Source organism: Panthera tigris, chromosome A2, assembly GCF_018350195.1.
Source record: "Panthera tigris isolate Pti1 chromosome A2, P.tigris_Pti1_mat1.1, whole genome shotgun sequence".
Taxonomy (NCBI): Eukaryota; Metazoa; Chordata; class Mammalia; order Carnivora; family Felidae; genus Panthera; species Panthera tigris.
Window position 1 is genome coordinate 28,274,682 of NC_056661.1, and position 23,466 is coordinate 28,298,147.

General features: G+C 35.2%; 1 protein-coding gene and 1 long non-coding RNA gene across 6 annotated transcripts in view; one reads left to right on the forward strand and one right to left on the reverse strand.

The window, feature by feature from the left end:
- LOC122236686 overlaps nt 1-21,090 on the forward strand; it is a 61,648-nt gene extending 40,558 nt beyond the window's left edge. Inside the window, exon 4 of the long non-coding RNA XR_006214878.1 lies at nt 20,703-21,090. This is a non-coding gene — a long non-coding RNA (uncharacterized LOC122236686). The remainder of the gene's footprint in view (nt 1-20,702) is intronic.
- FHIT (fragile histidine triad diadenosine triphosphatase) overlaps nt 1-23,466 on the reverse strand; it is a 1,407,272-nt gene that overhangs the window by 910,597 nt on the left and 473,209 nt on the right. The gene's annotated exons all lie outside the window — the stretch shown is intronic.

Genomic DNA, 23,466 nt, shown 5'->3' on the forward strand with positions numbered 1-23,466 from the left:
ACAATTATAATAAATAATTTCTGTCTGCATGTCTATTTCCTTCTGAAAGATTTCTAGAAATGAAATGGATCAAAAAAATATAAAAGCTCCCTTTTTCTAGGGAGGCTGTCCCAGTGCACAATTTCACCACAGAAGAATTTACCATTTCCAGATCTAAGTAGTAGTATCATTATGTTTAATAACTTGACAATGAGTTGAAATGATTTTGTTTTGTATATTTTATATTTTTATATAATGATATCATATTGAATTCTTTTGCAACTTGCCTTTCAAAATTTTAACAACATAATATTGAGATTTATCTCTATTAACATATGCTATCATTTATTCTTTTTGCTTTTCAAAAATCATCTCTGGTACTAATATTTCATATTTATTCATTAGCTATTATTGGAATTTATATTTTCTTGAATTACAAAAAAAAAATCCTGTTGTAATCATCTGGTACACATCTCTTTGGGCATAAGAATTATGGGAGCTACGCATCTTAAACTTTTCTAGATGATGCCACACTATATTCCACAAGGGCTATTTGCCCCAAGAATGAGAATCCCTATTGTTCTACCACCTTAGCAACACATGGTATTATTAGATTTTAAAAATTTATTTTGTCAATCAAATGGATATAAAAAACTATGATGTAATCATTTTAATTTACATTTTCTGATCACTTTTGAGGTTGCTTTCATTCATTAATTAATTGGCCATTTCTGTTACTTCTTCAAATTATGTTTGTTCAAAATCCTATTCATTTCCTATCCATTCCTTTTCTTCCTGATTATTTATATTAACTCCTTATGTATTTCATGTTACTTTTCTGCTGTTAAATATTCAGTAAGTATATACATACCTCGCGGAATGTTGCCTGGATTAACATTTTTCTGGTAAAATGCCTGTTGGTTTTTAAAAATCCAAATTTCATAAAATATAAATTTTGCCAATGTTCACGTAGCAAAAATTTAGATTTATGACACCAAAACTCAATAGAGAAATTTCTACAAAATGACATACAGGAAAATTGTCAAGAAACTTTCCAAATGCATTCAGTAGAATGTCAGAATCATGTGTAGATATTTTGAAAAGGATGCTGAGTGTCAACACAAGGGATACGTATTTCAGATATTGCCCATGCTAAAAGGCCATGATGGCATCAGTGTGAGCCACACTCTGCCATTGGGTGCCTGAACTGCCAACACTTCCACACTGCCTTTCACATTTAGCTCTTCTTTTTGCGTCCTGTCAGAGTCCTCAAAGAGTTGGGAACATACTGCAGACAATTATGGAGAAGGAAGCAAAGTAAGTGAAGAAAGTTACTACATACAAAGCAAGTATTTCTTAACAACCACATTAATTTTTGGGTGATCAAGAATACAATTGCGTAGTATTTTAAATCCTAATATGATAGTCTATTGCTCAACTATGGACATTTTACTGTTTTACTTACATTGCAGGAAATTGGTTAGAAGGTTGGGTTAATATATAACATACTATCATTTTTGTCATTTAAAATAATGGCGTCTCCTGGAAGCCATGATTGGGTGAAACATCTGATCATCAGGAATGAATTAGTAATGACAAACAAGAGTGTCATTCTTTTTTTTCTAGCATGTTCCCTATGTGTGACTCTTAGCTTTCTTCTTTCTTTTTCTACTTTTACACATTTTCTCACTTAATTGTGGCAGCAAGCCAAAATAGGTATGACCCTATTTTACAGATGAGGGCATGAGATTCAGGGAGGTCTATGGCTGGCTGTATTAGTTTCCTGCCTGTGGCTGCTATCAAAATTAACACAAATTTGGTGCTTAAAACAATAGAAATTTATATTCTCACAGTTCAGAAGTCAAAGTACTAGTAGAGCCACACTCCCTCCAGATATTCCAGGAGACATTCCATTCCCTGTCTTTCTGAGCTTCTGGTGGTTGCTGGTATTCCTTGGCTTGAGGCCACATCACTCTAGTGCCTCCTAGGTCACATAACCTTCTTTTCTGTGTGTCTCAAAATTTCCTCTGCCCTCTCTTATAAGATAGTTATGATAGAATTTAGGGCTCCCTGGGGTAATCCAGGATGATTTCCTCATCTTGAGATTCTTAACTAAATCACATCTGCAAGGACTTTTTTTTTCCAAATAAGGTCACATTCACATGTTCCAGGAATTTGACTTGGAAACATTTGCAGGAACCACTTTTCAGCCTGACACACTGGCTCAAAGTCACACGGCAGGACATGGTGTAGACAAGTTCAGATGTAAGACTTGTAAACTCCAGAGTTCATGTTCATTCTGCTCCATGTGCTGCCTTCCATCAGACTGTGTGACCTGTCATCTCTGTCCCTCCTCACACCTCAGACTGAAGGAAAGTCTGCCCCACCATAGAGTAGGGTAAGGTCAATATTCAGCTCCCCCATCCCAGCTCCACGGACCTTTCCAAGGAAAGGCTGGAAAGGCTGAGCTGCTCATTAACACATTCCATGATGCACTCTTGGCTCCCTTCCCAACACTTGGTCAGATTCTTGAGCCTACTTCAAAACCACACTAAATCACCAAACGACCTTGCTGTCAAAATTATTACATCCTTCCCACTCATATTGGTTTCTCAAAAGTCCCCATGTTGGGAATGAAATAGACATATATAAGAAACCATGCTATGTCTCCCAAACTGTCCTTGAACAATCAATTCAAAGGTTAGTCAAGGCCAATTTGCTATTTCTCAAGAAACTGCCTGACGTGGAGTCCATAGAGAAAATGGTGATATCTCCCCCTGCCTAAAATGTGGGTCAGTAAAAATCTACAAGATTCCACTGTGCACACATACTCCCCCTGCCTTCTAGGAACCATGATTCCCATCTGCATAGATTATTTGGAATTCAATCCATCCTTTCCTTTCAGTCTACCTAGAGTTACTATTATACCATTTCACATAAGATATATGACCCTTATAATTGTATAGGCCAATTTACAAACCCCTCTCCATTCAGGTTGTCATCTGAATAACATCTACATGCATTATAAACCCCACAAGACAATGCTCTTATTTAGACATATGTTGCTATTAAATGCTATTAGATGCTATTAAATAGACATACGTTTTTTAAAAAATTAAAAGAAAAAAAGTGGGCTTTTATATTTGCCTCACTACTTAGGTCTATTGCTCTTCGTTCTCACCTGAGGATACAAGTTTTCTATTATTTCCTTTCATCCTGAAGAACTTCTTATATATATAGCATTTCTTGTGGTATAGGTTTGTCTGCTGACAATAAATACTTGCAGTTTTCTTTATCTGAAAACAACTTTATTTTGTTTCCACTCTTGAAGTACAGTTTCATTGGATATGGAATTCTGGATTGATAGTTTATTTTCCTCTCAGCACATGAAAGATATTGTCCCACTGTCTTCCCGTTTTTATCGTTTTTGAAGGCAGGTTGGCATGTTTTCAAAATGTGTTTCCCTTGTTGTACATTGTCTGTTTTTCTCTGACTGCTTTCAAGATGGTGTCTTGGATTTTCACCTGGCTCATTATGATGTGCCTCAGCATTTCGAACAGGAAAATACATCTTTTTCACTAACTTTGGGAAGTTTGGGGCCATTATTTCTTCAAAACCTTTTTATGCCCCTTCTCTATCTCCTTTCCTTCTGCGACACTAATTACCAGTATGTTAAAATTTTTGCTAATATCCCACAGGATCCTGAGACTCTGGTGGGGGTGGGGGGCGGTTAATCTTTTTCTTTTTTTTTCTTCGCTCTTCATAGAGAAAATTTACATTTTATCTATCTTCAAATTCACTTGCTGCTTGTCATCTGTGTGTTCCAAGGGTCAGTCAATGATATGGGTAGAGTTGATATTAAGAATCTGTAGTTGTCACTTTCTGGCTCCCTCCTTTCTGAGATCACCCTGCCACTTTCTAACAGCTACAGTCACACCAAATTCTGTACTCAGGTTCTTTTGGCCAGAAAGACTGTGGGTCTCCCACTGGAGTTTCACCTACCTATGCAGTACTGCCTATAGCTTGACCTCAGGATGGGAAACTTAAACCATGCCAATCCCCTCTTTCAGGTGTCACAGAGTCTACCTGCCTTTGTTCACTCTACACATACTTTAGAGAATTGTTTTATTTGTTTTGCATTTTGATCAGAGTTTATAGTTGTTTCCTGTGGGAGTTTACTTGGTTGTATGGGAAGCAGAAATCACTGTCCTTATGTGTTTAACTGTTAAGTTGTCTACATCAGTCCTGATGAGTTCAGTAATGTTTCATGAACAAAGAACTACTAGAACCATAGTGGCTTAAAAACACACACACAAAGGTTTATTTCCTGACTTATAACACACTTCCATTTCCCAGATTAATAAAGGCTCATGTCATCTGCACTTAAGGACACAAGCAGGTGACCTTCACTATCTACTTATCATCCTGTAAAGGGGAGGGGCGCCTGGGTGGCTCAGTCGGTTAAGCGTCCAACTTCGGCTCAGGTCACGATCTCACGGTCCGTGAGTTCGAGCCCCGCGTCGGGCTCTGTGCTGACTGCTCAGAGCCTGGAGCCTGTTTCAGATTCTGTGTCTCCCTCTCTCTCTGACCCTCCCCCATTCATGCTCTGTCTCTCTCTGTCTCAAAAATAAATAAATGTTAAAAAAAAATTTTATTTAAAAAAAAAAAGGGGGGGGGGGAAGGGAACACGGTAAATAATGCACTAGCTCTTAATGTTTATACCCAGAGCCAACCTCTATCACTTCAGTTCACATTTCATTTGTTGACAGCAAAACAGGTGGCCTCACTTAAATTCAAGTGGGTAAGGAAGTATATCCATTCTATTTGCCCAGAAGAACTAAAATACATATGAATGAACCTGAAAGTCTACAAAGATGTCATGTCATATGGATTTTTTTCACTTTCACAAGGTCAAATCAGTCCATTTCTTTTCTCTATGTACTGTGTCTTATATAAAAATTTCTTCCTCAAGGTTAGATTCCAAGGTTATGAGATATCTCTTATATTTTTCCTCTAATGTGTTTAAATCATTGCTAAAAGCCATTTAAGTCTCTAGCATAACTGGAGGGGTGTGTGTGTGTGTGGTAATATGTATACCATGTTTAGATGGATAGTTAATTGTCCCATTCACTGAAAGCCCATCCCCTCCTCCACCAATTTAATATTCCAACCTTAACAATAAAACAATTTTATGTATACCTGGATCTGTTTTTATACTCCTCATTTCAACCAATGATGTATTTGTCTGGTATAAAACCCCACAGTATAAATGTTTTAATTTTTTAGTAGGTAAATACCCCATCATGGTTCTTCCTTTAAAATAAATCTTTTCCATCCATTTTTTCAAAAACTATTCTAAAGTATTGTCTGTCCCTTTCAAAATCTACAAGATGCTCACAAGGCCTCTTAAGAAATTCTATTGGGATTTTGATTGTGATCATATAGACTTTAAACAGATTGTGTCTTCCCAGGAGGGAAAGTGGTACTTCTCATCTACTTAGGTTTTCTTTTAAGTTTGTTTGGTAGAGTTCAACATTTTTTATATAGTTACTGTGCAGCCCATTTTAGTGTCCTTGTGAATCCTACAGTTTTGCTGTCCTTATAAATGTGTAAGAACTCTACTGATACTTCACTGGAATCTTACATATAGCTACCTTACTGAATTCTATCATTTTTAATGCATTTTAGTTGAGTTTTGAACAGCCAATTATATATTTTTAAATAGTACTGGTTTATCTGTTCTTCCCAATATTTTATATATCATATTTAATCTTATTACCTTATACCCTTAGCTGGATTCATGTTGTAAAATGGCTAGCACAATGTTGAAATAGTTACAGCAAGGGCGAACACACTCTTTTGTGGCAATAAAAGGAATATTTACAATGTTAACATTAAATAATGTACCTTCCTATCTTCCTATATAAGTCTCTGATATCTTGTAATATGCTGTGTAAGTTCATCCTATTCCTAACTTACTGAATGAGTAATGCTTGTTTGTTGTGCTATGTGATAGAAAAGGGGTCTCTATTTATTAATTCACTACTTTTTTTTTTCCTGTGGGTTGACTTTGCTTTTATCATTGAATAATGAGAGCTCTTGAGGCTATTAATTTTCTGTTAAATACGGCTTTGTCTATTTCAAAGGTGTATACGTAGAGTTGTCTTTTTTTAACACTGCTTATGTTAGGCTTGATTTCTTATTTGACCCTATAGCTCTTTAAAAGAAATTCTTGTTTTTAATTGTTGACATTACAGTTTTTCAAGTTGTTGAGCTATGCATTTAAACTGTTATTAATTTCTAGCTTTATTTCACTGTAGGCAGAGCATATACCCTATAAACAGTTTATGTTTCATACTATGGTTTTCTTTAAGGTATAAGAAATGATCAACTTTTTCCTAAATGCTTGATGGCTCCTTAATGTATGCTTTTTTGTTTCAGGAGGACAAAGTTTAATAAATATTTATTAAATCAGTTTTATTAGATTATTATGCTAAGTGAAATAAGTCAGGCAGAGAAAGACAGAGACCATATGTTTTCACTCATATGTGGATCCTGAGAAATTTAATAGAAGACCATGGGGGAGGGTAAGGGGGAAAAAAGTTACATAGAGGGAAGGAGGCAAACCATAAGAGACTCTTAAATACTGAGAACAAACTGAGGGTTGATGGGGGGTAGGGGAGAGGGGATAGTGGGTGATGGGCATTGAGGAGGGTACCTGTTGGGATGAGCACTGGATGTTGTATGGAAACCAATTAGACAATAAATTATGTTTAATACAAAAAAATACTCCATGTATTCTGTGTTTATCTGACCCATAAAAGATCAATAAAAGTGTATTAAAATCTCATACAACAATTCTATTTCTGTCAAGTTTTCCTTATGTTTGTAACAGGCTTTGTTTCATGCATTTTGAGGCTGTTACCATGTCAATGACAATTCAAGGCTGTCTTATGTTCATTGTGAAGTCTATTTGAGAGGGAATATAATCTTCTAGATCACATTTAATATTTTCACAATCTTTGACTCTATTGTGTGTAAATATTGCCAAGATTGCTTTTTTGCTTTATTTTGCTTTTGCCTAATATATCTTGTGCATCTTTTGTTGTTGTTGTTTTAAACATTTTTTTTTTAATGTTTGTATTTGAGAGAGAGAGACAGAGTGAAAATGGGGGAGGGACAAAGAGAGAGGGAGATACAGAATCTGAAGCACGCTCCAGGCTCCAAGCTGTCAGCACAGAACCCAACATGGGGCTTGAATCCACAAACTGTGAGATCATGACCTGAGCCAAAGTCAGAGGTTCAACCAACTGAGCTACCCAGACACCCCTGTTGTTGTTTTTGTTCATTTGAGTTAGTCATAGTGAGTTTCTTTGTTTTAGGTATATCTCTTCTCAGTAACCCATGGTTACATTTTGCTTTTTAGCTGAAAAAGAGAGTCTGTATTTTAACAGGTTTATATGATTCTTTTATAATGATTCAGCTTCAGAGAATGCTTTCACATTCACATTTGTTCTTCACATCATGTAAGGTACATGGGAAATGTCATTCCTATTTTACACACAAGAAAATTTAAAGCCAAATAGGTTAAATGTATTTCCCATGGTTATTCAGGTAATATGTGGCAGTTGTAAGACTTAACCAAAGAATACTAAAACTAAAGCATGGCTTTTTACAAACATAGTATACTTTCATTGAACTTCAATGTTCAGATGGACTAATTGGTCAAATTATCTGCCTTGTTTTTCAAGTAGGTGAGTTTACACTATGGTTGGTATAAATGATATGTTTGACTGTACCTCTGTACAGATCTTCCTTTGTCTTTACATAGTTTCTGCTTCACTGTAAATTTCCTTGCTTTGTATGCTTGGTGATTTAGACCAGGCAGCACGTTCTTTTCTCTCTCTGTTGATTTGGAAGTCATACCTACTTTGATTTCTAACAGTGATAACAAGTATACCAAAAAGAATAATTTATTGAATGTGTAATTAAACTTTAAAATTTTCCAATACTTGAAATCGTTGAGTCCACCCCTACTGAAATGAATATTTATTACCATTTTATTTCCAGATTCTGTAAATATAACCTTAGGTTTTGTTGCAACTTAGTATTAATTTTTTGAATATTAAATACTTAATACTAAAGCATCATCTTATATTATGTATTTTGTCTTTCAAAAGTATAGTTTTACAATTGCATTCAGTGTTATAACTAAGTTACAATTGTTTAAGTCTCCCTTTGTGTTCAAGTAGCTACATTATTAATAATCAGTTTCTTAATAACATTTACTTCTCTGTTACAGAATTTGTAAATTCCATTTCTCTGTTTCCTGGACTAGTGCCTCGTAAATCTTAGTACATGTAAAAATCTCCTATGAACACTGTTAATATAGATTGCTGCCTTCTATCTCCAGAGATTTTGCTTCAGGAGGTTTGGAGTGGACCAGAGAATCTGTCCTTCTAACTAGTTTCCAGATAACACTGTTACTGGACTCAGTACTTCACTTTGAATAGCACTGACCTGGGCTACATCCCTAAGCCATTTCCCTGGTAAAGAAGTGTATGCTTTCTTTTCTCTTGCATATTTGAGAATCTCTTTCTGTTACTTTTCCAAATGAAAGACAACCTGAGTATATTTACCTTTTTTCTGTACACTCTCCCAAACTGTTCCAAGCAAATTTTTGTATTTTTATAAGGTAAACTGGTTTTCTTTGCCCGTGTGCTTGAAGAATTTTTTCTTTATTCTTATAATTTAAAAAAATTGCCAGCTTGTAATAGAATGGAACCCTTTTCATTAATGTTGCCTAGAGTATGAAAAACCCTTGCAATTTGCATACTGAGGCTTTTCTGCTTTTGTTTTTGTTTTAGCTCAGAAGAGCTTTTATTAATTTTTGATTACCTCTTGTTTTCCAAATTGTTTCTGTCTCAAGAATATCTATAATTCTTAGATTTGGTCCAATGTTTAAGTTGATGATCTCTCTCTGCTGTATTTTTAATCTTCTCTATTTCATTAATTTTATTGTCCTTTTCTTCATTTTGAGAATTATCAATTTTTCTTCTATAGTCTATATTTTCTTCTGTATTTTTTAATGCTGATTTCTTTCCAGCTTCTAACACAGATTTTAATTCTGTATGGCATTCTGGTTTCTTTATCATGTTTGCTTCACTAACCTATCTCTTTTTCCAAACTACACTACTTTCTTTTAGCCATCATTTATTCTCTCATTTCTCGTTTTGTTTCCTGAAGTTTCCGAGGATACCAAACTTCTAAACATCTTTTCAAGTTCCTGTGGCAAATCATCCTGAGAGGTCTGTTACTCTGAGTCTCTGAGATACTGTTCTTTTTTATTGTCCATTATGATTTTCTAAATTTTCAATTTTATCATGAAAGAGCCAGCATTCGCCAAGAAAGAGACGATGATTGTCTTTACTTATGTGTCACTTAAGTCCCCTACAACTGGGTCCTCAGTTGGTTTCCAGAATTTCTATCCCAATTCCCAGTCTCTAGCAGCCATCTTGTAGAGTTCCTTGGGATGATATAGAATCTTTTAGCACCACTGCCTAGATCTATGTCCAATCTAAATATAAAAAACATAGGGAGCCCGGGTGCCTCAGTCAGTTAAGCATCCAACTCTTGAGTTCAGCTCAGGTCATGAGTTCACAGTTGGTGACATTGAGCCCTGTACCGGGCTCCATGCTGACAGCACAGAGCCTGCTTGGGATTCTCCCTCTCCCTCTCTCTCTGCCCCTCATCCACTCACACTGTCTGTCTCTATCTCTCTCTCTCCCTCTCTCTCTCTCTCAAAAATAAAAACAACAATCCACAGTACCCTCTCTACCTTCAGCATAGTTATACTGTTTTAATTAGGACTGATACTAACAAATATATTTCCAAAAATATTACTGTCCCCTCTAGTAGGCAGAACAATACCTTTCCCCAAAGAGGTCTACATCCTAATCCCTAGACTCTGCAAATACGTTAGGTTACATGGCAAAGGAGAATTAAGGTTGTTAATCACCTAACTTTAAAATAGAGATATTATCCACTATGACTTAGGTGACTCCAATGTAATCACAAAAGTTCTTATATAGAGAGAGAAAGGTAAAAGACTCAGCCAGAGTGATGTAATAAAAGAAAGACTCAACTAGCCATTTCTGGCTTTGAACAGGGATGAGGGCCACAGGCCAAGGAATGTGGGCAACTTATAAAAACTGAAAAAGGCAAAGAAACAAATGACCCCATAGAGACTTGAGAAAGAAATTCAGGCCAACCGACACCTTGATTTTATCTCAGTGAAATCCATTTCAGATTTTAATACTAAATTTGTCTTGTTTTGAGCCACTATGTTTGTGGTGACTTATTACAACAGTTATAGGAAGCTAATAAAATGACATGCCAACTACTATTTGTTATCTACATCAATGCAGAGATAAAAATCTGCATTAATAATAGTAACTGCTTCAAAAAAGTACTTACAGGGGTGCCTGGCTGGCTCAGTCAGTTAAGCGGCTGACTTTGGCTCAGGTCATGATCTCACTCTTCATGAGTTCTAGCCCCACATCAGCACAGAGCCTGCTATCAGCACAGAGCTTGCTTCAGATCCTCTGTTCCTCTCTCTCTGCCCATCCTCCGCTTGCATGTGCTCTCTCTCTCTCTCTCTCTCTCTCTCAAAAATAAATAAACATTTAAAAAAAGGAATTATTTTTTTAATTTTTTTTATGTTAATTTATTTTTGAGAGAGACAGAGCAGAGCGTGAACGGGGAGGGTCAGAGAGAGAAAGAGACACAGAATCCGAAGCAGACTCCAGGCTCCTAGCTGTCAGCACAGAGCCTGATGTAGGGCTCAAACTCACGACCTGTGAGATCATGACCTGAGCCGAAGTCGGATGCTCATCCAACTGAGCCACCCAGATGCTCCCAAAAAAGGAATTATTTTTCATTTAAATAGGTTGAACCATGACCTATCTATTTTACTTTTGTGCAGCACTACTTTTCGTTGGGGAAAGAATAAAGATCACATTTTTAAATGTTTCTCTTTATCTGGATAGGAGGTAAGTAGGAGCGAGATTTCCATAGGTTTTGATTTGCCCAAGTAGGTATTTCTCTACTTATTGGTCTCTGGAAATCACCATGTTTACTCAAGATTTAACTCAAGAGGCTAAAGTCATAGGTAAATATTAGAGGGAATTGACAAAGGCATATTAAGTTTTAAGGAATCAACTATACTTTCCAAAAAGAAACACATTAGTACAGAGTTGACACAGAACTGCTTTCTGCCTTGCTAGTACTGAAGGCCACAGAGCAGCCAATTCCCTTCTCTTGAACTTGTGCTGCAAAATTTTTCTGCACAGCAGATAAAGGGCCAAAGCAACACAATTTAATGAGTAGCACACACCCATTCATTCATATGTACTAGACCTTAGGCCATCAGGCTTCTTACTGCTCCTCCTCTAAGAATCATCTTATGCTTGCATGCTGGACACAGCTGCTCTGGATACATAGGTCTTTATCTGGACCAACACTGAATAGAGAGAAGGTCCTCTATCAGTAGTCTGAAATAGAGTCTAACATTTCCCACCATTACAACCATCAAACAAGATAAAGACTTTTTATATCTGAGAGGATTAAATCAAAACACAGATAACTGACCTTGGAGATGAGCCATTAGTCTTTGTGAGATAAATAGGAATGCTTGATGGTATTGTTTAATAGAGCTGCAGAGAATACTGAGGAAATTAAGTAGGCTCGTAAGGGAAGGACCAGAAAGCAAATGTGAGAACCATAAGGGCATGGGTAGGACATAGGACACTAAGATGCTGAATTTTCTCTGAGCACGATCTTTCCCTGGTAGAGCTGACTGATGGGCTACTCAGAATATAGATATTCTCTATAGCATTAGCCAATGTGAACCCAACATGAAAGAAAATGAAAAGCATCATAATTCTTTAAAAACAAATATTTTCATTTTCATAGATACCTATGAAACAAGGGGTTAAGAGCATGAGCTCTGAAGTCAAACTGTGAAGGTTCAAATCCTGGCCTTGACCCTCACAGAAATGTGATGTGACTTCTTTATGCCTCGTTTCCTGCATCTGTAAACTGGGGACAATACTGTTACCTCACTGGCTACTCTGAAAACATCAGCTATAATGAATGTAAAGTTCAGTCCTAATCCTTTCCTAATCCTAGCACAGTCCTAATCCTTTCTAAGAGGTGAATATAATGGCTGCTCCTGCTAAAGTGAGGCTGCGAAGCATTCTGGGTAAGAACAGGGCCTCCTGAACAGGACTGTCCAGGGTCTGCCATTTAATAGCTGTATGATCTTGGGTAACTTATTGAAATTCTCTGTGTCTCAGTGTCCTCATCTATAACATTAGAATAATAATTATTATTATCTCAGTGTTACCTTGAGCATTAAGTGAGTTAATGTTTGTAAAATATTTAGAAGAGTGTCTGGCACATCGGCGTTTGATAATACATTATTCAGTTCTCTCGGTTTTAAAACAGTGATCATGGGAGGCCAAGGGCTCTATGGTGATACTCTGGGGGTCTGTGTGGTGGAGTGGAGATAAGAAAGGTATGGCCCAGCCTCATTCTCTATTCAAACAGAGTAACTCTATTTTAAATATTGAGCTTCGGGGCAAGATTTTTGTTGAATAAAGGGTCCTGCTGCTTTAAAAGAAAAAACGAAGAAGAAAAGGAAGGAATGAAGGGAAGGATACAGGGAGAGGGAGAGAAAGGGAGCAGAGGAGAAAATGAAAGAAAGACACAAACCAGGGTTCTCTACCAAAGTGCCCTCATATAACATAACTAGATCAGTCCTGTTTTTACAAAACATTTCATATTTTTATATGTGCTATCTAGAGAATTTAACCAGATCATTTTTAAGGTTCCTTTGAGACAGAAAATTCTGTTTCTTAAAAAGTAAATTTTAGTAAATTCAAATTTTAAACACACAACTTCCCAACCTTCTTTAGGGTAAACAAAAATCTCAATAATTCTAATTTAACATGCAAATCATGAATATTCACTACAGTCAAATGAATAATAAATCATCCCTGACTTCAAGTGCTTGCCATGGAAAATTGCCGATTTTCTTAAACACGCAGAAATCTGTTTTTAAATTATTTTTTATTATTTTTCCTCCTGTGATGGTTACTCTTCAAAGTTGCTTGGAAAATGTGCCATCTTCAGCATGAAGGAGGTAAAGAAGAAACGATTAAAGCAAAAGATGGTGTCATTAACAAAAGGAAAGAGAGAGTCCATGGATCAGCAGGCTGGGTTCTGGGACACATTTTTTTAAATGTCACCAGATAAAATTTATGATATAAAAGGGAATGTTCCTTAGTCATTCTGAGTATTGTTATCCATATGAATAATAAATCAAAAGGCTCTGTATCCATTTATGGCTGAAATTATGACCTTGGACAGGTTACTGATGTGATTTACTCCACTGATACCAATGAAACAGAAACCCAGTGAAAATACCACTGGATTGACCTCATGTTCTAAGAAATTAGTGAGGCTTGGTAGAACAAACATTTTGAAGGGAAAGTATAGAATATCAAATATTTATGGCACCATTATATCAGTGAGCTCATTAAGATTTCTTTTAAACAACTACCCTTCAGTGATTGTTACACAGAAAACCCAAGTACATTCAAGCTTCAGAAGATTGTCTGTTTCATAATTTGATGGAAGGACATCACTCGTATTTGCCCCTAAGTTGAATAGAATTATTAATATCTTACCTTTAAAAACTCATGCAGTCATTCCCCTTACATAAAATTTAAAATATGAAAAACCGTAGTGATTAGAAGTATGTACATTGATGATAAAAATTAAGAAGAAATACGAGGAATTGATTATTGCAAAGGATAGGATAACAACTACCTTTAATGTGGTCAAAGAAAGGATTGAGATCAGAGGAGGTTTGCAGGGGACTCTTGGAGCACTGGACCTGTCTTGACACGTTTTCATTTATAATTATTCATTAAACTGGACATACATGTCTTATCACTTTTATTATATTTATTATATTTCACAATTTTATTTAAAATTCTCTATTCTGAGGTGACTCTCCAGCTTATTATATAGGTCATACTTTTTTTTATTATGAAATTTATTGTCAAATTGGTTTCCATACAACACCCAGTGCTCATCCCAACAGGTGCCCTCAATACCCATCACCCATCACACATAGGTCATACTTTATACTAAAGAAGTATTATTTATCTGAAATTCTAATTTAATTGAGCATCCCATCCTTCATCCTTACCCCAATCAGAATAGCAAAATGAGATTACAAATACTTAAAAAGAAGGCAAAATAAGCCACAGATACAATGCATTCTTAGAAGTCTTGGTTATTCCTGTTTTATATCCTATTAATATGATAAATTTGTGTTTCATGGTTTATGACACCCCTGGGGTTCTTGTATACAGGCACTGTAAACAAAAGTAGGCTACATAGATGCAAATTATAATTTGCTTATAGGAAGGCAAAGAAGCTGACCTTTATAAATACAACCATGCCTAAGAAAAAAGAGCTTGAAGTCAAAATCAAATCTGAAAAAAAAATTAATTTGTTCTTTTTTTAAAGCAATGATTTTTCTTTTGTTATATGCACTTGTTTGCACAGGAAAGGAAAAGACAATCAACTAGGTAAAACGGGTGCTACATTGCTCCCTTATACACAAAGAATTACACATCTGTCTAACAATACTAACCACTCTGAAAGATAATTATGGATCAATGCTTTAAAAAATATCCTGAACTGCCTCCAGAAATGGCAAGGAGAATTCAATTAAATTATTTGTAAAAGCCAGAGTCTTTTTTTCCTATCCATCTGCTACTTGAAATGGGATGACCTTTCAAATAGTGCTTGCGGTTCTCAAAGCAAACTCTAAATAAAGAAGTGGAGTGTGGGTTTTTTTTTTCCCCTCTCCACCAGGTTCAGCATAGACAGAGCATTTGTACTGACATTCTATACCACTGAAAAGAATGCAGATTTGGCTTCTAGGAACATAAATGAGGCATTTTAGGAATATTAATCAGGTTCTGTCCCATGCCTTCAGTCATGACATTTGCCTTCTACCAGAAAGGTGTGCTGTTTCCAAGATAAGTGTTTGGGAACAAGCAACGGAACGTAATGTACTCCCTGGAGAAAAACTGGAAACCCTAAATCCAAACAAATAAGATAAAGTACACATGTTAGTGAAGAATCCCTTGTTAAGCTGCCTATGGCAGGAGAGCTAATTCAAAAAGGTCAGATATTTAAGTAACAATAGACTCAAAGCAGTCCTTCCAAAGGCCTCCCCATAGGCCTTATATTACCAACTAACAGCTGGTACTATGACACTATTAACAGTAATGCTTTCTTCACCAAGTCTACATACACACTTTTTTCCCTGTTCTGTTGTGCCCCCCTGTCACTCTTAATTTTTAAAACATTTCCAATTTGGTCTTTTGGGTCATTTTTTTTTAATCCAAAATTTAAAAAAACAACCAATGTATTTCTCTTGATAAAAGTACAGCAAGCACTTTTCAAAAAGTTCAAAAAGTACGGAAAAATATAAAAGATAACCTGTTACCATATCATCCACAGAAAACCACTGCAAACAGTCTGGTGTGTCTACTTCCATTCATTTTAATGCATGAATATATCACAAAATTACGTCATGGTACATAACAACTGGAATCTAACACATTGATCAAGTGTTTTATACATAACTTTCTATGCCATCAGTGGAAATTCACACCATCATACATAAATGTTCATTATAATGTTATAATTGTGTAGGTGTGAATGTGTGTGTAAATAGCTGTAATATAACTTATAAGTGAATTTAGCTTTTTTCATTATTATATACAAAGCTGTAATGAAATAAACATCTTATTTCCTTAGCATTACTTTCTAGAAGTAGTATGGCTGGACAGGAAAGCATTCTGATAATGGATATTATCAAAGTTATTAAGTTAATATGGCCAAGCTGCCCTCCAGCAAGTTTAACAAGTTATGCACATACTCTGGACAATACCCTACAGTCTGTACAATATTGAGACGTATCAATTTTGGGGACAATTGTCAGTCTGAGCAAAAAACCATTATTGCTCTTATTATCTTTGCTTTAATAACTAATAAGCTGAAAGTTTTACTGGCGTTTTGTTTCACCTCCTTAGTAAATTGCCATTGAAACATTTTGCCCACTTTTTAATGTGGTAAAAGCACTGTCTTAAAACACAATACTGTAATGATTTTTTATATACTTTTTTAGTTTATTATTTTGAGAGAGAGAGAGGGAGGGGGAGAGAGAGAGAGAGAGAGAGAGAGAGCACACACACAAGTCGGAGAGAGGCAGAGAGAGATGGGGGGGTGGGGAGAGAATACTAAGCAGGCTCTGCACTGTTAGTCTGGAACCCGATGCAGGGCTTGAACTTACAAAATGTGAGATCATGACCTGAGCTGAAGTCAGATGCTTAACCGACTGAGCCAGTCACCCCTACAATACTGTAAAGATTTAGCACACATACATATGTATATGAGATCAGAAAAACATTCTACAGATAATAAATAATTATTTTAATTGTAAAAAATAGCATAATACACAAAAACACAAACATATGTATCAACACATATGTTTCTGTTTAATAAATTAAATAAACATATACACACATATAAAATAAATCAGTACTTTCCCCTTGCCCTATGGCCAATCCCATTTTCCCATTGTAATAAAAAGAAGTACTTGTTTATGCTTCCACAGTTTCTCTAGCTTTATCCAAATATATACAAACACATAATTGTATATAGAGCTATTCTTTTCTTTTTCATTTAAATGAGCTCAATACTTTCCCAATCGCTCTAGTCAAAAGATTATTCACCAGCTGCATCATGGACACAACTGGACATCACATATAGATCTACCTAATTATTTTTATTCGTTGCATATTATTCCACTCTACAATTATAAATATGGTCAACAATGTCCCTATTAATGAGCTTCTTGATTGGTTTCTCTTGCTTTGTTTTGTTTTTTCCACTAAAACAATGCAGCACATATCTTTGAATATACATTTTTATACAATAGATTAAAGATTCCCAATAGGTATGGTGTCAAAGAATAGGCATACCATTAATTTTGATAGATAATGCCAGATTTATCAGAATATGACAATGTCCTACTGTCTCATTATGATTTGATTTGTATTTCTATGATGACTGCTAATGAGGCTGAGCAGATCTCCATTGTGAATTACCAATTAATATCTTCAGCCATTGTTTGAAATATAATGTAAAACTTTATCTCATAGGCGTATAGGATTTCTTAGTTTTCTAATATTTCTATTGTTTATATCTTTGATTCATCTAAAATTTATCTTTTAAATTTTTATGGTGAGAAATAGGGGTCTATCATTCACAACTTACATATGAAAAGTCAACTTTAATCTCATTTTTTATGGAAACATACATTTCCCACTGGGGGGAAAAAACACTTTTGCTAACTATTTAGCTCATTATTATATATACTTGGATCTGCTTCTGACTTTTTTCTATTCCATTGTCAATTTTTCTCATGGCCAATAACATGCTGTTTTAAAGCAGCAACTGTATATTAAGTTTTAATGTCTAGAAAAAAGAGCAAAAATAAAAATCTTTTGCAATTGTGACTGGAATCATTGACATATGCATTATTTTAGAAAGGAATGACATTTTAGAATAGGAAATATTAGGGAGTATAGTTTGATGATTTTCTTTAATAATGAATGTGTTACTAAAGATTTTATATTTTTGGTTTACATAAATGAAATTTTTCTATTTCTTTGCAACTGGTTATTAAAGGTATAAATAAGCTTTGATTTTAATATATTTACCTTGTGGCCTTCCAGCTTACATGTTTTCTGTAACAGTCTTAACTTTTTTAGGAATATAATCATATCATCTGAAAATGAAGACAACTCTGTTTAACATTTTCCAATATTTATTTTCCCTAATTTTATTGTTTAATTCATCATGTAGAACCTGCAACACAGTGTTAAGTAACAATGTTCACAGTATTCCTCTGCATTTTTCCTGGTTTTAATAGGAATGGCTTTTATATTTCACTGATTAATGTAATGTTACGATAGGTTTTTGTGAATACATTTTATTCTGTTTAATTAACTTGCTTCAATGCCCATTTTATTTTGAAAGTTATTCAAAATTTCTTTAGCAATAAATTTTAGCAAATTCCTTTTTGGCATGTGTACTGGGTTGAAATTTATGGCCACCTGGAATCTCAGGTGACTTTATTTTGCAATGGAGTCTTGGCAGATGTACTTACTTAAGAAAAGGCAATACTGGATTAAGGTGGGCCCTGATCCAGTGGATGCTATCCCCCAAAGAAGAGAAAAGAGAGGCACAAACAGACACACAGGGAGAACTCCATGTAATGACAAAGGCAGAGATTGAAGTGGTACATCTATATGTCAAGGAACACCAAGGAGTGACAGCAGCCACTTGAAATTAGGAAGGGGCAAGAAAAGATAATCCCTTACAAACTTTGAAGAGAGCATTATCCTGTTGGCACCTTGGTTTGGGACACGTAGCATCCAGAACTGCAACTGAAAAAATTTCTGTTGTCGTAAGCTACCTAGTTTGGTGATTTGTTTATAGCAGCCCTAAGAAACTAACATAGCATGTATTGATATAATCATATCATTTTTATCTTTTAATTTGCTGATGCATTGCATGGTGTGTGTGGATAAATATCCAATTTTGAACCAGTTTGTAATTTTTGAAAAAACCCTATTTCAAACATTTCATATTTTCATAAGCAGATGGATTTAAGTTGCTATTTTAAAAATTATATACTTATACATACAAAAATGAAATTGGTATAAAATATGTTTTTAGAGCTTTCAATATCAGGTTTTGATACCAAGTTAGGTTTAGATTTGTACAATTACTTGAGGCACCTTCCCTCTTTCTCTATAGTCTTGAACTGTTTAATAACCATAAGGAGTAACTGTTTTAAAGCTTAAATTTAAGTTAGCTGTAAAACCATCTGGGCCTGGGGCCTTTTTTTTTTGTGGGACATCTTTAATAATCTTCCACTTTTTTCTCTGATTATTGTTATTAAAATATTTTAACTTTTCTTACGTTAATATTGATCATATATATATTCCTAAAGAATCACTATTTCTTCTAGATTTTCAAATAAATGACTACAGAATTTTTTTTTTCAAACATGTGGTAGTACCAGTATTGACTAGTAGAGTTGACCAGGAAGTTAGGAGGATACATACCCTTTTCTTCCCATACTACTACATGAGGATTCAGTCAAAAGGGAACAATCCTCAAAGAAAGAAAAGAATTATTCAGTCAAGTATATAGAAGTAGCTCTTATCACTCATAAGAACTTCTAAACAAACCCATTAAAAATGTTTTCATCTGAATCATCAGATGCATATCACAATACAATTTGGATAGTTCGTCCTCAAGTTATTTGATACTCTCCTGGAGTCTTAGCAAAGCTATGCAGATATTTTCTTGACATTTACATTAAGCTACAATAAAGTTCCCATTTTTTGAAACACTTGACAAAATAAAAAAAAAAAGAATTATTCTTCCCTCACACCTGCACACATTTAAAAATATCTCCAACTTTTCTAAGAAACAATTTTCTCCACAACTCTCCCAGACTTCATACTCATATCCTTTTATTCATAGCAGATGGAGGAAATTAGAGTAACATATTTGCTCTAAAATCATTAGTGTTGCCTCAGCACTTCCAATCTAAAATAGCATTTCAAGGGGTTATTGTTACGTGGATCAAGAGTTTGCTCGAGGCACAAAGAGACATAAAAACCAATTTGAAACTTTTTTTTTTGCAATGAGCTTTTGCATCTTAATTTCTGCAACAATGTTCTAGTTCGATTTTAAACACAAATCAAATAGGAGGATAGAGTGCCCTGATTCACTCATGGGTCATACTTTGTTCACTGGCCAGTCCTCTGAGAAATCATGATAGCTGCTTCTGGAAAGCAATATTCTCAAAACTGACCACCAACTGCTAGGTAGTCTGGAAGACTGGCAATATATTCATTTTTACGTCTCAGATATCGGCTTGCCCCTTCACCTCCTGAAATGCCTAAAAGGAAATGTGGTAATGAACCAGCAGATGACAGCCATTCTGTCCAAGACCTAAACAATCCCTGGCTTAAGAATGAACCAATCTTGGGGCACCTGAATGGCTCAGTTGGTTAAGTGTCCAACTCTTAATTTCGACTCTGGTCATGCATGATCTCATGGTTCGTGAGATTGAACCCTGCGCTGGGCTCAGGGCTGACCGTGCAGAGTCTGCTTTGCATTCTCTCTCTTTGCCCCTCCCCTGCTCATGCTCTCTCTCAAAATAAATAAACAAGCTTTTTATTAAAAAAAAAAAATGAACCAATCAGAAAGTGTTTGTTTAGTATATACTGTATTAAGTCCACCATAAAAAACTGTTTTTAAGTTTAAGATACTACACATCTGGAAAATGTAATCTTGTGTAGGCATAAAAGCAGTCACAGAGAATGATACCAGATATCTCTACACTGCACAATTTTCAAAACACTTTCATGACATGCTTGTAGGTTATCCTCATAAATCTATAATGAATGCAGGATTAAAGAAGAATACATGAACATACTAGTCAACAGATTAAAGTGGCTTTAAAGATCATCAATAAACCTCTTTTACAGATAAGAAAATGGAGACCAAAGGGAAATGAGGACCTTCACCTTCTTGCACAGCCATCCTGTAGGGCTAATAAAGTGAATGCTGGTCACCGCAAGAGTCATGAAAAAGAGCCATAAAAATAAGACAAGAAAGAGAAACATGATCTCCCTTACAGAGAAAAGCAATTTTAAAACTCATAGTTTCCAGTAAATATGTGCAAGCCTTGAAGAACATATTCACGTAGTTGTAAAGACTATACACACTTACACACAAAAAATTCACTACATAACTATTGAAAAGAGCCTAAATATTCTACAGTTCAATTCAGAAGGTATTCATGCATTTCCTATATACACACCCTTGACTCACCTCTACTTTCGAACCCTAGCAAGACCTAGCTGATTATCTTAATATCGTGACCCCTCTATTATACAATAAAGTATTAAAATAATCTTTCCTTTAAATGAAAATATATTAGAAGTATGTATTTTTTGTGACAGCATTCTCAAAAGTATATCTCAACAATGAATAGGCCAGTGTCCTAATATCTTTTATTCAACAGACAATAGCCATTTTCCACGACTCAATCCAGGATATTTCTAAAAATCTAAATCTAGGATATTATAATTCAAGTAAGGGACTGTATTATAGAAAAGTGCAAAAGGAAAAACATTAAACGTGGAATCATTATTTTAAAAGGAAGAAGTTTACAGCAGTGGTGAAAGATCATATCAGGGTTAGAGGACAGATCTCTGTGTTAGAATCAACACTTTATTGTCAGAATGCACAATAATAGCCTCGACATTTTCAAACTGCTTTTAGTCACCTTTTAAATGTCTCAGAATAGAGAATATAAAACACAATGTCTGACGCACAATGGAAAGTTCTATGATTCTCCTGAAAAAAAGGAAGAACAAACATCTCTATTTCCATCCCGGATCTGCACAATATATGCTTGCATCCCATTTGCTCTGATTCATTTACATTTTGCTGAATTCTGTTTTTGTGCGTTTTCATCTTTCAAAAGATTTTTTAAAAATTAACAACAACAAAAAGCCCTCAAAAGACGCTTTCAGATAAAATCGTAAAGAAAATAAGTACATGAATTAGTGAAACAACATCCAAGTTTTTACAAATGTGGCAGTTACATCTTTTCTCATGTTGTCCGAGAATTAATTGCACGGCTGAAATTAGACCTCAGCACGCTCCATGCAGATAGGAGCCCAAGCTGGAAGCTAACTCTTTGAATAGTAATACTGCCTCCTGATTCTTCTCACATGGCTACATTTTTGACATTTCCTTCAATATTCTATCCAGTTGCAGTATGACTATGACAACAGATTCGGTAGGTATGACTGGCACATCCATGGTGAGTGGCAGGGAATGGCAGTAGCCAACAAGTCCCCTTAGTGGCTCCAAAAAAGCTCACAGGCTTTCTGCAAACGTTATGCATACATGCATTAAGTAAGGGATATAAAAGATGGAAACTGTATGACAATTTTAATTACCTGACAGACAATTCCATGACCTACTAGAACTTTAAAATGGCAAAGCCTCTGACACACAGGAGACAAACAAGCTTATTTTCTCTCCCTGCCTCTCAGTCTCCTTAAATGTTTATATGAGGGTTTTATACATGGATGGAGATAACCTTAATATAGTATTTATATTAATCTATCCAAGGACAAATTACAAATGGCTAAATTTGACTACAATGGAATTTTCTTGGTTATTTTTAATTGGACTCAAATCACCTCTCTGGGCTCTAGAAGTTTCTCCCAGACCCCTGGAGATGTCAGGTGTCACTAATCAGAGTTAGCCCATCTTGTAGTCAGTGCCGCCCAATGTTCTGCCCGCAAAGTAGCAATTAGAGTGAAGTCTCGTCTGGAAATGTCAATTACTGCTCTTTGTCTTCCTGTTGAAAGTCTCCTTAATTTAAGAATGCTATATCATTTTTACCCCATCAAATTAGAAAATATTTAAAATAACACTCATAGCTGGCAAGAGTGTAGGGAAAGAAGCATGCCCAAAGATGCTGGTGAAAATGTAAAATGGAACAACTTTTTATGGAAAATGATCTAACAACATATATTGTGACATTTTTGTCCTACTATATTTACTGATATTATTTGGGGAACATTGTTCCATATCTCTAAACAGTCTTAAAACCAGAGTTTTTAAGACCTGTATAGCATTTTGCTATGTAAATATACTATAATATACTATAGTATTTCATTGTTTCCACACGTGTCAACATTTTAGTTTTCAATTTTGGTTATTATAAACAATGCTAGAGAGAACATCTTTATAAATATATTTTTCAATTGCATTCTGTTTTTGCCTTAGGATAGATTCTTGGAAATAGAAATACAGCTGTTAGCAAGTTTACCTTCAAGTATAATTTTGTCCTAGCAACTACAGAACTGCAATTAGCAAACCTATTCCTAAACTAGAATTCCAGTTGATCGTTATTTACAGGGAGGAAAATACATGGTGATAAAAGTGACCCTGCTTATTTAGACAGCCTTGAGAATGGGTAATTCCTCCAAGGAAACCAAATCAGACAACATGTATGAATGAGTAACCATTAACTCAAAAAGGACAAATCAGGTCCTACAAAAGGACATTCATTTCAATCAAAGGCACAGACTGCCAAGTTAACTGCTGTCTGTCCTAGAGCAAAGATCCCTTTCCCAATTCCTTAGTATGTAAGATCTCTCTCTCTCTGGACACATTCTTACTATCATTGGTTTGCATTAATTTCCCTCTTTTGAAGACTAATAAACA